Below are 11028 nucleotides of genomic sequence, written 5' to 3' on the forward strand. Positions count from 1 at the left end.
AAATTTAGAACAGAAATAGCTCGCTGGATAACAAAAACTACCATTATCAGAAGTTCAATACATCAAACGGGCACTCTACTTTTCGCGTGGTGAAGTGAAAATACCAAAAACACATTAAAGGGGTCATGACAACAAAATAAAACTTTGTTCAATTTCAAAGAACTAGCCATTTGTAACAGATACAATTCCAATAAATTTTACTCAAGTACACAATTCTCGCGAAGTAAATTATGACAACGGTAGGCATAAAAATGCAAAAATGGCACAGACAAGTTGGATAAACAAACACGGTTCCCCTGTAGACATATCAATGCCAAAATGGGGATAAGAGCAGTCTATGTACAGCGGCTGAGTTTCAGGTATTTTGCCGTTTCCGGCTTCTGCATCCTGGCTCGGTGAGTGATTTTACGAAAAAGTGCAGCCGAGTGGTAACGAGAAATGCCACCATCTTAGCAGTAAGCATTTTAGCGGGGTCAGCTTATCCAACGCGGTCCTGTGGTCGGGGTTTGATTAGCCAAATTACATCCATGATGCTTTCGTGACGTAGCTCTTGTGCAGCTGAAGCAACCCGTGAAAAGGTTCTCCAGGTTTTCTTAGGAACCTAAACAGGAAACCCGACGGGTACAACATGCCTCCATTATCATTTAGCTGTGTTAGCTGAGCAGCTTGAAGGTTTTTGATGTATTTTTTTTCTGCAAGCAGAACGTTTTTACAAGCATCAGAGCTGGTTTTGGCCAAGAACTCCCGTGCTACATATCCAGCAATGTAAAAAATTAGCCGCTCATCACTTTTTGCAGACACACAGGCAACATGATCTGGTGCAGCTTTCTCAATGCTGTTCAATGCCAGTTCAGCACTGCAAAGAATCAGCTGGTCCAGCAGAAACTGTTTGGTATGGTCATCCCCACCGGCAGCATCATCCCCAAGCAGTGACAGTGCAGTCAAAATGCCTGGCTCTGCATACCCGTCTGACACAGATTTGACAAGGCTGTAAAAACTCAAGCAAGAAACTGTGATCAAAAACTTCTTGGGTGTGGGGCGAGTATTACAGCCTGACGACTGCATTGCGACGCCAAAAACGTTCTCAGCTGGGTCCTGGCTCAGCCTTGATGTTATGATGAACTTGTACGCGAGTTGTTGACTCAGGTAGTCCAGCAGCGACAGGACACTTGAAATGGTGACCCTCAATCCAATTGCGGTAGACTCGGACAAAAAGCGGCCCCGGTTTTCCGCTCGGCCCCGGTACTTGGCTGCATAAACCTCCCATTCAACAAGGTAGGCTAGAAATGACAACTTATCCACGGCAGTTGAATCTGGACGAAGAGCTTCGGCGGGGAATCGAGACGGCATTATTTCGATAAGGTATCTCATCATGCTGAAATGAATAAAGCACACAATAAGATTTTAAAATAGTTAGCCAAAGAGTTGGAAGGTTCATTTGAAGCGAAAGGTAAATAAAAACAAAAAATGCAATAAAAGTATGCTGCTAACAGCTTGTATATATGTCGAGCAGTACTTGAGGCACTAATCTTACCCGAAAAAGGTCAAGACAGGCTGGATGCTCCCGCATTTGGCCTCAACGTCATTTTTGTAGAGACAAAGGCCATTTAGGACCGTGTCACTGAAGAGTTGTAAAGCGTAGGTAACCCTCATTTTCTCAAAGTTGTTGGGCTGAGTGTGGCGGGTTGTGATACCGGGCATGGCCTGAAGGGTCACGTTCAAGCCATCAAGTTTCAAGGCCTCTTTTACAGGACGAAGCAATACCAGCATGGAAGAGCAAAATGCTTCATACGACACTGCAGTGCTGTTTTTATGTGTTTCCTGGTTATAAAAGCATACTCATTATGATGAAGGGATAAATTTCTGTACTTACTGGTCCTGTAGGAGTGGTGAAGTCTGCTTGGAGTAGCCCATTCCTGATGCATTTGACAAGTGACCGCTTGTTGTCCACTAGGTGTTGCACTTTGCATTTTGTGCTGGATGAAGTCGCGTAAAGGCCCATCGTGGACCACATGTTTCGATTCCAGGTCGCACCGTCAGATGTGATGAAATCTACAAACAGGCCAGCCTTTTCAGCTAGGATCACTGCCTCCAGCATCACTTTTCACAGCAAATTTCCCTTCATGTTGCCCTGCGTGGGAAAAGAAGCAAGTATTTGGGTTCACATGCCAGTGAACGGCACAAACATTATGACCATCCCATGGTCTGCCACTTTATGCTTGTCACTCCAGGGGGTGAACTGGCCAATGTCAATGAAGCCTTGTATGTGCCCTGACGATGAGGCTGACAGACTCCCGGACAGCTTCATTTCGTAAACGATGAGCCCTCCGCGCCTTTTGATAGTATCCATGGAAGATGCTTTCTGCTTGAGCTTGCTCATCACTTTCGCATTAAAGCCAAATCCCGTCCTGTAAGACCTGAGATACTTCTGAAGGGCCACTTTGCTTGGCAAAAGAACTTTCTGTTCCTCCGCATATCCTCGTAAAGCTTTGGCCCTTTACATGTGCATGATGAGGCACTCCAAAATCCACTCCTTCAAGTACCTCATCCCTCTAACACTCTTCATCTTCGCTGCCTTAAACATGTGTAGAGCTGCCTCTTGCTGCTTTTGGGGGAGTTGTTTATTTCGGCCAAGGAAAGCTCGTAACTTAGCTTAGCGTTTTCTTCTTTCATGGCTTGCACTTGGCCTGCCAGGGTACACAAGCGTGAAGCAATAGCAATTCGCTTTGTCTTCTGATTGGCCACTTGCAGCTTGTGAGACAAGTTATGCGTGACACGTTTCTTCTTTAACTTGGACTTCCGTGCCAGCAGTGACTTTCGAAAATAGCGACAATGAACACAGATGGTTTCTGCAAAATGTAAAACATAAACTAAGCTACTTAATTCTTAATTCGAACTATTTGCAAGACAAACAAACAAGAGAAAACAGATACCTGGAGGGAAAATAAATTCTATAGCTATTAGAAAGTGGGTAATGGTTAACAGGTTTTGCCTAGTGTTTTCCCCTTGAATGTAGGTTGCTTTAAATATAAAGGGTATGCATTAGGTTATGGAAAAAAATAACAGGCTATCTTAGCTACAACAGAAAGTACATCTTTAGTTATTAAAAATATTATTACACGCCTTTGACTGTCAACATTCCAAGACAGTTCTTGCTGAACACACCGTCACTCGCGGGGGCAAGTGTGCGCTTCATCTTCTCTGTCAGGTTCTGAGCAAGGCCTCAATAACGTCCTTGCTCATAGCGCTTGCACACAGCAATTCCGTGTCAACTTCTTGAAATATGTTTGTTGCTTCAAGAAGGGAGGTGATTTCGCCGTACTTATTTTCTCTCCCGCCTAGATGACAGCTCGCCACAACGTCACTGTGGTTATCTAAGCTGAATCTTTCTCGTGAGAGACACTGAAGGGCTGTTTTGTTGTGCGTGTAGTATACACCAGGAGATCAAGGTATGGAGGGGTCAGTTTTGTCCACAGCCTTGGAGCACTTAAGCAGTTGTCAAGGTCCTGTAAGTCACCTGATTTGAGCGGGTTCGCTTGCAAGTTGTCGACAGCGCCCGCATTCGGGTCAGAATTCTCGTCGTTCAGCAAGCTCGCTTCGTGCTCATCGTGACGAGAGAGACGAACTTTCTTCGCCGATCCAGACGCAGAAACTAAGCAGCGCTTTCTCTCTGGTCTTGGTTTTTTCACAGCTGTGGAAAGGCATGCAGGCAGGTCAGGTAAAAGCGTTGGCACTGCATTTGCAGCAAGACCATTCCTTCCTCGAGCAATTCGTACCTCCTTGCCGTCGATCACGTGCACATAATCACGAGCAACAAAATGGTCTGCGAGGTGCTTCTCGCAAACCGCAGATGTGTCCGGTAGAGGTTTGCCTTTCCGCTTGAGGTCCCGCTTCCAAACCTTCCATCGGTCTTCGTCCTGTGGCGCCGATACAGCGAAATCTTCCGCCCGTTCTCAACGCGATGGACGGGGTAGCCTGACCGGCAATCCGGGGAGAAACAGTGCGTGTCCGCCTTCCTTTTCTTGTTCATGGTGGTACCGAGAACTTCATTTTCTTCTAGCACAGAAAAAGATACAAGAAGAATCGAAAGCCGCACCGGCAAGGTGCCCCAGGTGCGTAGCCAGGAATTTTTTTTCGGGGGGAGGGGGGGGGGGGGGGCGCGGTCGACCAAAAGATGGAACGGGGAAATATGTAGGCAAGGCTTCTTGCGCGTTGTTTTTCAAACGAAGCTTGAAATAACTGACTTTAACCTGCGATTTGTGCATGCTGAACGCTAACAGTAAAGCCCACATTAAGAAGCTTAGATGATGATGATAATGATGATCGCCTAAATTCCCGTTCGCTGGTCTATGGGTAGGCCACAGGGGATTCGTTCGTCCGTAGAGCAGGTGGTTATGCGGGCACGCGCTCGTGAGCGTGATCATGAGTGTGCTCGTGAGTGGCGCCCGGTCCCCGAATTTCATCAGGCGGAAGTGGAGGCACACGCTGGGTGTTTACTATCAAGATTAGCGTGTTTTAGATTTTCCTTTAGGAAAGAGGCTAAAACGTTTTCTTATCAGCTATGAAGTTCAGTCGAGCACGATTTCAAGGTTATCGCGTCAGCATTGAGCGGCCACGCGGGCCACCGTCCGGTTTCGTTTCGGAACCATGAGAATAAAGATTTCGCACTCTTCTTTCCCTTGTTGACTGTTCCATGCTATAACAGTGGCCCGCATGACTGACTTGCCACCCTTTGGGTTTCAAGCTTTTACATTCGTTGTTATCAAGCACAGACTTGGTTGCCTTTTATCTACGCCGACGATTACGAAACTGGCATAAAAGATTTGCTAAAGCTGGTGTTCTGTCCGCTTCATTTGAAAGAGTAGCTTTCCCGCGGTAACCTTCGAATCACAGTGGACTGTACGTGCGGCACATTCGTATATTATGGCGGTGAAGCTAGCAAACATGCGTCTTCGTCCTTAAGTAATCGCCTTTTTGTTATTTTTGTGCTAGTAACGTGAATAGTAAACTTACGCTTAGCGGAACACTTTATTGCACTGCTGTTGAATGTTGAGCTTGTTGCACGTTTCTTAGATTTATTCTATTTCTATCGATTAAATCGAACAGACATGGCTTCAGTAAAATTCCCGTTGAGCAAATACAGAATGCTGATTCTAACCAAGAGGGATGTCAAGGAAACAATGGAATAGTGCCAAAAAGACAAAGCTCCGCAATAAAGAGTTTTGTTGATGTGGAGGAAATACAAGATAGGCAAAGCAATGCTCTTCATACAGCAGAAATTATGGAGCTGGAATAGTCCGCGAAATGCGATGTCGGTAGAAAACTAAACATATCAAGGATTAATAGTTGACTGAACAAAATACAGTGACATGCTCTGTCATGTGATTATACTTTGTACCAGTGTAAAGACAAGGAATGGCACACTAAAGTCCAGACCGCATGTATGCATATATGAGGCTTTTCCTGCTGTTCCGCCATTCCCCGGCCGTGCTTTTCCGCCAGCGAAACAGCGGGACTGCCTCGATCGGCTCGCGGCAGGTTCCCACTGCTCCTCTGTGTATCCGGCGCGAAATGCAGCCGGTCTGTACATGTTGACATGTACAGCATCTGGAACAGGCACGGGGATCAGACGTTGACGTAGCTCTTCTTTTTAGCTTTATATGAGCAGGAATGTCCTTAAAACTTCAGGTTCCGCGCCTGCAGGCGACTTCAGGCGGTTCTTCAGGCTACTTAAACCGCACCCCAGCCTGGCACGAAACATTTCGGGGGTGGGAGCACAAGCCCGGTGTGCCCCCCCCCCCCCCCCCCCCCCCCCCCCCCCCCCCCCCCGGCTACGCCCCTGTGGTGCCCTGACAGCAGTAAACTCGCCGGTCGAGCCAGTTGAGCTGCCTCGCGAATCTCACAGCAGCGCCACGCGCGGCCGACAGCTTTTTTTGACACAGTGCCTCCCATAGACGCCCGCTTCGCTCTTGCCACTATAAAATCTTCTAGTTCACTGTACTTTAAACGTGGTTACTTCTGCCTGAGCCACTCGCCCGCGTTGTTGACCGAAAGCTCGACCATGCTGATCAGTCGTGTCGGAGATCAGACATCTCCCATTCAGTTGCAGGGCGAGTTTCATCGTGGAGACGATCTTGTAGCTTTATCTGACCCTTTGCGAGCCCGCTCTATGCCGACGTGTTGTGCAGACGAGGGGGAACTGCGATTGGATGCTGACCAAAACGTCACGACTCACTTCACGAGTTGAGGAGGAAAGCCTCGGCGAAACCGCAACTGCATTTTTTTTCCTATTTGCCGGTATCAGGCAACGAAACGGGTATGTATTGTTTGTTTATCAAGGTTCCAAAGTTGTAAGTACCCACACAACACAGTTTGTTTGAAAATCTCTTCACGACAAAAAATCAGAAAACATCGTGACAAGACCGAAGCTGGAGAGTACAAAAAATTACAATTTTTTTTGCTGCAATATGTTATCTAAGGTCAATTCTACGCATTCTTGTTGAAAATAAGAATAGTTTAGTACATTTTATGCCAGATAGCCAACCACCATATTTCTTATACAGTCAAATATCGTTTCTACGAACACCACAACAACGATTTTTTTTCAAATTTACGAATATTTTAAGAATCCCCACCAGACTTCTTATATTTTCAACGTAAAAATATTTCAAATTACGAATTTCAATAAAGTGTATATTTCAGAATAACGCACGTAATTGATTTTCTCCGTTATAATCGACGAACATGAGTATTACGAATTCGGCTAAAAGTAACAGCACCGCAACTCTTGCGTGAAACAGAAACCGCCGTTTCTCTGTGTATTCCCCGTGTGCAGTACCTAACATCATCACCATGTCGAGTGCCAACAGCTAACGCCTCCACGAAGCTGTGGTTTATTGTGCAGTTTTCTAGCAGGCCTAGTCGCGTTTGCCTCTGTTTCTCTCTCGTTGTATTGGGTGTTGGTGGACGGTCGGTTGTTCTTCACGCTAATCACGCATGCGGGCTGGTACTTCTTTGTTCTGGGTGATTTTGCTGCGAAGTTCTAGCGAGATCCAAAGATGAATGCAGCTAGGGATGAATCAGAGGAGAAACGAGAGCGGCCATGGCGAGGACGACGCGAAGGAAGATGACTGTGGTTCACCGAACACAGAAGAAGATGAGATTGTGTCGAACATTGATTTTTTAGTGCACATGAACAAATGCCGCACTTTAATTGCCCGGTGCAGTGACGTAGCCAATGAGGTATTGTGCAAGGTGAAATATATGTAGAGGCATTCCTTATCGGTCGTGCGTGCTGCACGCACCAGAAGAAAATAACTGATTTCTTCAAATAAAGCAGCTTTGAAGTGAGCTCAACATTTTTATTTTTTTTTACTACAACGGTATTTCAAAATAACGAACAAATTTCGGTGGTCCCGCGTGATTCATTATATCTTGATTTGACTGTAGTTATTAGGTTCTTTTACTACGAAGCGAAATGTAAGCGAGCGTGAAGGTTCGTCATATATGCGGCCAGGACATGGCTTGACCCATTTCCTGGCCAATACCCCCGAGTGGGTATAGCGCCACCTAACTGGTACTACCACCACCACCACCACCATTTATCAAAACCGACGACGACGAGGACGGGGGGCGCGCTGATTTGCTGGAATTCGGGGCCGCCGCCTTTGCAGCTCGATGTTGCGTCAAGAACTGGTCGAAGTTCTTACGCCGTCCTTCAACGGCTCGCCTAAAGAGTGCGTTTTGCAAGTGAATGAACGAGTGTTGCCACTGTCTCCGATAAGGATATCACAGGGATTGTTTGGGTCGTATCCCTACGAGGCAGCAAGCAGCTTCCTTTCCCGCTGCGTCTTCCCTCCGTGGGATGACCCCGCAACAATGCGGGCTGCTGTCGAAGCACCGCCAGCCACCTTCTTCACGTGGGCAGCCGTCGCAGTGTCGCGGGGGTCCACGGCCGCCGCCGCAGCCACCGGCACGGTGCCTGCACGTGGCCGCGTCGCTGGCCCGCCTTGGGCCCGGCCCGGACATGAGCCAAGGACCTCGGAGAGCCAGGGTTGGCGGCTGCTGCGGGCAACGTTACTAGATAGGTTCTAGTAACGTAACGTTGGCTGCGGGGACGGCAGCTCCTTCTTGCGGCCGTGCGAGCTGTTCTGCGCGGCACCGGCCTCGAGCGGCCGGGGGGAGCGCCATCCGCTCGACGCGAACCACGGGGGCCATGGCGCGGTTGTTGCGCTTGAGCCGCTCCAGCACATTCCTGTGCCCACCTGTTAGCGAAAAGACAGCGGGAGCCTTCGACGACTGCCCTCCTGGGCCTCCCGAGTGCCGAGATGCAGATGAGGGCGAAGACGACGGGGAGCTGCGCCCCGACAACTTGCTTCCCACTACCGCTGTCTGGAGCACGGAGGGGTCGGCGGTGCAGTCGCCGCGACCAAAAACGGCAATGCTGCCGTGCCACTGCTCCAAGGGATTTTGAAGTGCTTGCGGTTCGGTGACTTCGTTACATTGTTCGCTGACGACTAACTAGAACTGATTTGACGCATGGAAAAATCCGAAAAGCTGCATATCCTCTTTCCGTAGTTTCATGGCATCGCTGTATTTTTTTACTGGCTCCGTTTCGGGCTCTTCGTTCGTTTCTGTAGACCTGAAGCCCTCAGTTTCCTCCCAAGAATTTGAAGACTGGCCCTCGCTCGCTGGCACATTATTCGGAGCCGCCATTTTGAATGTGACAGTATTCGATACCGTCATATACATTTATTTTGTTAAATGGCAATACCCTTGAATGCAGAAATATAGAAGTGTTGGTCGAAAAAATTTTCAGTGTCTTTCGTAGGCAAGCTTTAAGCATGCAGGTAGATTGCAACGTACTCTACTGAAATTTTCGCTAATCATTTTACGCCTGTTTTACCAATGTGGATAGCCCTACACTCTAAAGTTCTGATTTTCCGTTCACACGCACATTTCATTGTTGTTTTATTAGATCAAATCAAATATTTTATTTTAGGGATTTTTTTGTTAATAGCACTGTGGCAACCCTTATAAGTACAGTATAATGCTCGTTCGTAAATTATAATTTCCGCACACTTTCTGAAAGCTCGCAGACCGCTTACCTGGTGCCTAAACTAGAACAAATTTGTGTACGCGCCAAGGTCGAGTCCATAATAGCCGAGTTACGGTTCAATTTAAGATGACCCACTCTTGATTCCTCCCGGTCTTTGAGAGGCCTCGTTATCAGGAGTGGGTACAGCGTAGTATCAAGAAATGGCTAAGTTTATATAATCAACGTTTATATAACGAGTTCAAGCCTTAAAAATCACCCCCCATGCCAAATATTTCGCGGGGGGGGGGGGGGGGGGGGCGCGGCCCCCTCGCCCCCTTCCCTGCGTATGCCAGTGGGCTGATGCATCAATGCCGCCACTACTACCACAACCTCAATCGGTGTCGCTGAAGAAATAGCGCATGCCCTGGCCGCCACTTCCCGCCCTGAACCAGTTCTACCCTCACCGATTCGCAGACAGACTGCCGAAACTACCGGATTGGCCGCATTTCATTATCTGCCCTACTGATCCTCAAAAGCTGCTCCACAACCCCTGATATCCGCCTCGTCTGGGCTCCTGGACCGCCGCCATCCCCGGCAATGAAGCGGCTCATGCCGCAGCTCGCGATTTGATAGACATAGCCATTGCCGACGGTGGCCAATGCCTACCAGCTCATGACCAACTCAACCCACTCAGCGGCTACACAGAGATTCTCTCTCATTACAAGCAAACTCGCCGCAACCTCCCACCTCCACACTGGCGCCTCTCCAGAGAGGAAGCTACAACTTGGCGGCGGCTAGAGACGAATACGTATACCCACATCTCACCCGCCTCCACCTCATCTTCCCCACCCAACAACCTTCCCTCTGCGCTTACTGCCTGCCCCCCTCTATCACATCATATGGGTGTGCCAACGTATACTCCAGACTTGCCCCCACTTCCCAACCCCACCTTCGAGCAGTGGAGGGCTTCCCTGGCCACCCCAGGCCCGGATATCTTGCTCAAACTTGTGACCCGAGCACGGACGGCCACCCGAAGTCAAGGCATCCTGGACTAGGGATGCCTTCCACGGGGCGAGGTCCACATATCAGCCTCTGCTTGATAAATTGAATTGAATTGAATTACATTTATTAAGATGGGGGAGGCCACATATGGTCGTAGTTAGGAGAGGTAAACATATTTGTTCTCCCTCTCTCTCTCTCCCTTTCTTAAAGGGACACTGAAGTGAATTTGTCAAGCTCCCGTTTTTGCTTGCACTGCGTAGACTGGCTCAAATTAGCACACTTTTCATCGTTTATCCGGTTGATAAGTTGGTAATTATTTTACAAAGCGCGAAAGAAGAAAAACTACCATGCGCGGTTTGCGGCGGCCGCACCAAATAAAGGCTGTGACGACGGGAGGAGACGCACTGTGATTGGTTAGCATTCAAACAAGTTTTGGTTTCGGTTCTGTAAAACAACATGCTTGACATCCGACGGCATCGTTGGATGGGCATTCTCAATATCTAAGTATCGTCGTACCGCGCTTCTGCCATGGTGTCGGCTGTAAAATGCCTAAGATAAGCCTCCCAGGACGGCTTGGAATCGTAGCAATCACCAGCCGACGCCTACGCAGTGGATGAACGCCCTCCGCGTCCTCGCAGACGCTCAAATGCCATGCACTTTTCCCCCATATTTGGAGCTTGCCTCACTCATGCCTGTATCGTAAAAAGCGTGTTCGCACCAGGCCGAAGGTCTGTGGATTCTGGCCTGTGCCCACTGCCCGCAAGCAGTCGGTGCTTATGGCAACAGCACACCAACGAGAACTCGCTAGCGCGCCAGTGTCAGCCTGCGCGCGTTCTGTGAACTACTTCGTAGAGCAGTGAACGTTCCGCCTACTTTTTCCCCAACTCCCATTACCTAATCCCTCTCCCCTAGACACCAAAATTCCCTAAAGCGTAACATGGCGTCTTTGTATCCCTTGTACATAAAATAAATGCGTGTTACCACCACCA

General features: G+C 48.4%; 3 pseudogenes; all 3 read right to left on the reverse strand.

The window, feature by feature from the left end:
- Positions 1 to 335: 335 nt before the first annotated feature.
- LOC144167163 (uncharacterized) lies at positions 336 to 1770 on the reverse strand (annotated as a pseudogene).
- A 620-nt stretch (positions 1771 to 2390) lies between these two features.
- On the reverse strand, positions 2391 to 6063 carry LOC144155612 (uncharacterized; annotated as a pseudogene).
- Positions 6064 to 7569: 1506 nt separating this feature from the next.
- On the reverse strand, positions 7570 to 8715 carry LOC144155619 (ataxin-7-like protein 1; annotated as a pseudogene).
- Positions 8716 to 11028: the final 2313 nt, after the last annotated feature.

This window comes from Haemaphysalis longicornis, unplaced genomic scaffold (assembly GCF_048455015.1).
Source record: "Haemaphysalis longicornis isolate Haplotype H1 unplaced genomic scaffold, Haemaphysalis longicornis Haplotype H1 scaffold_1, whole genome shotgun sequence".
In the NCBI taxonomy this organism is placed as follows: domain Eukaryota; kingdom Metazoa; phylum Arthropoda; class Arachnida; order Ixodida; family Ixodidae; genus Haemaphysalis; species Haemaphysalis longicornis.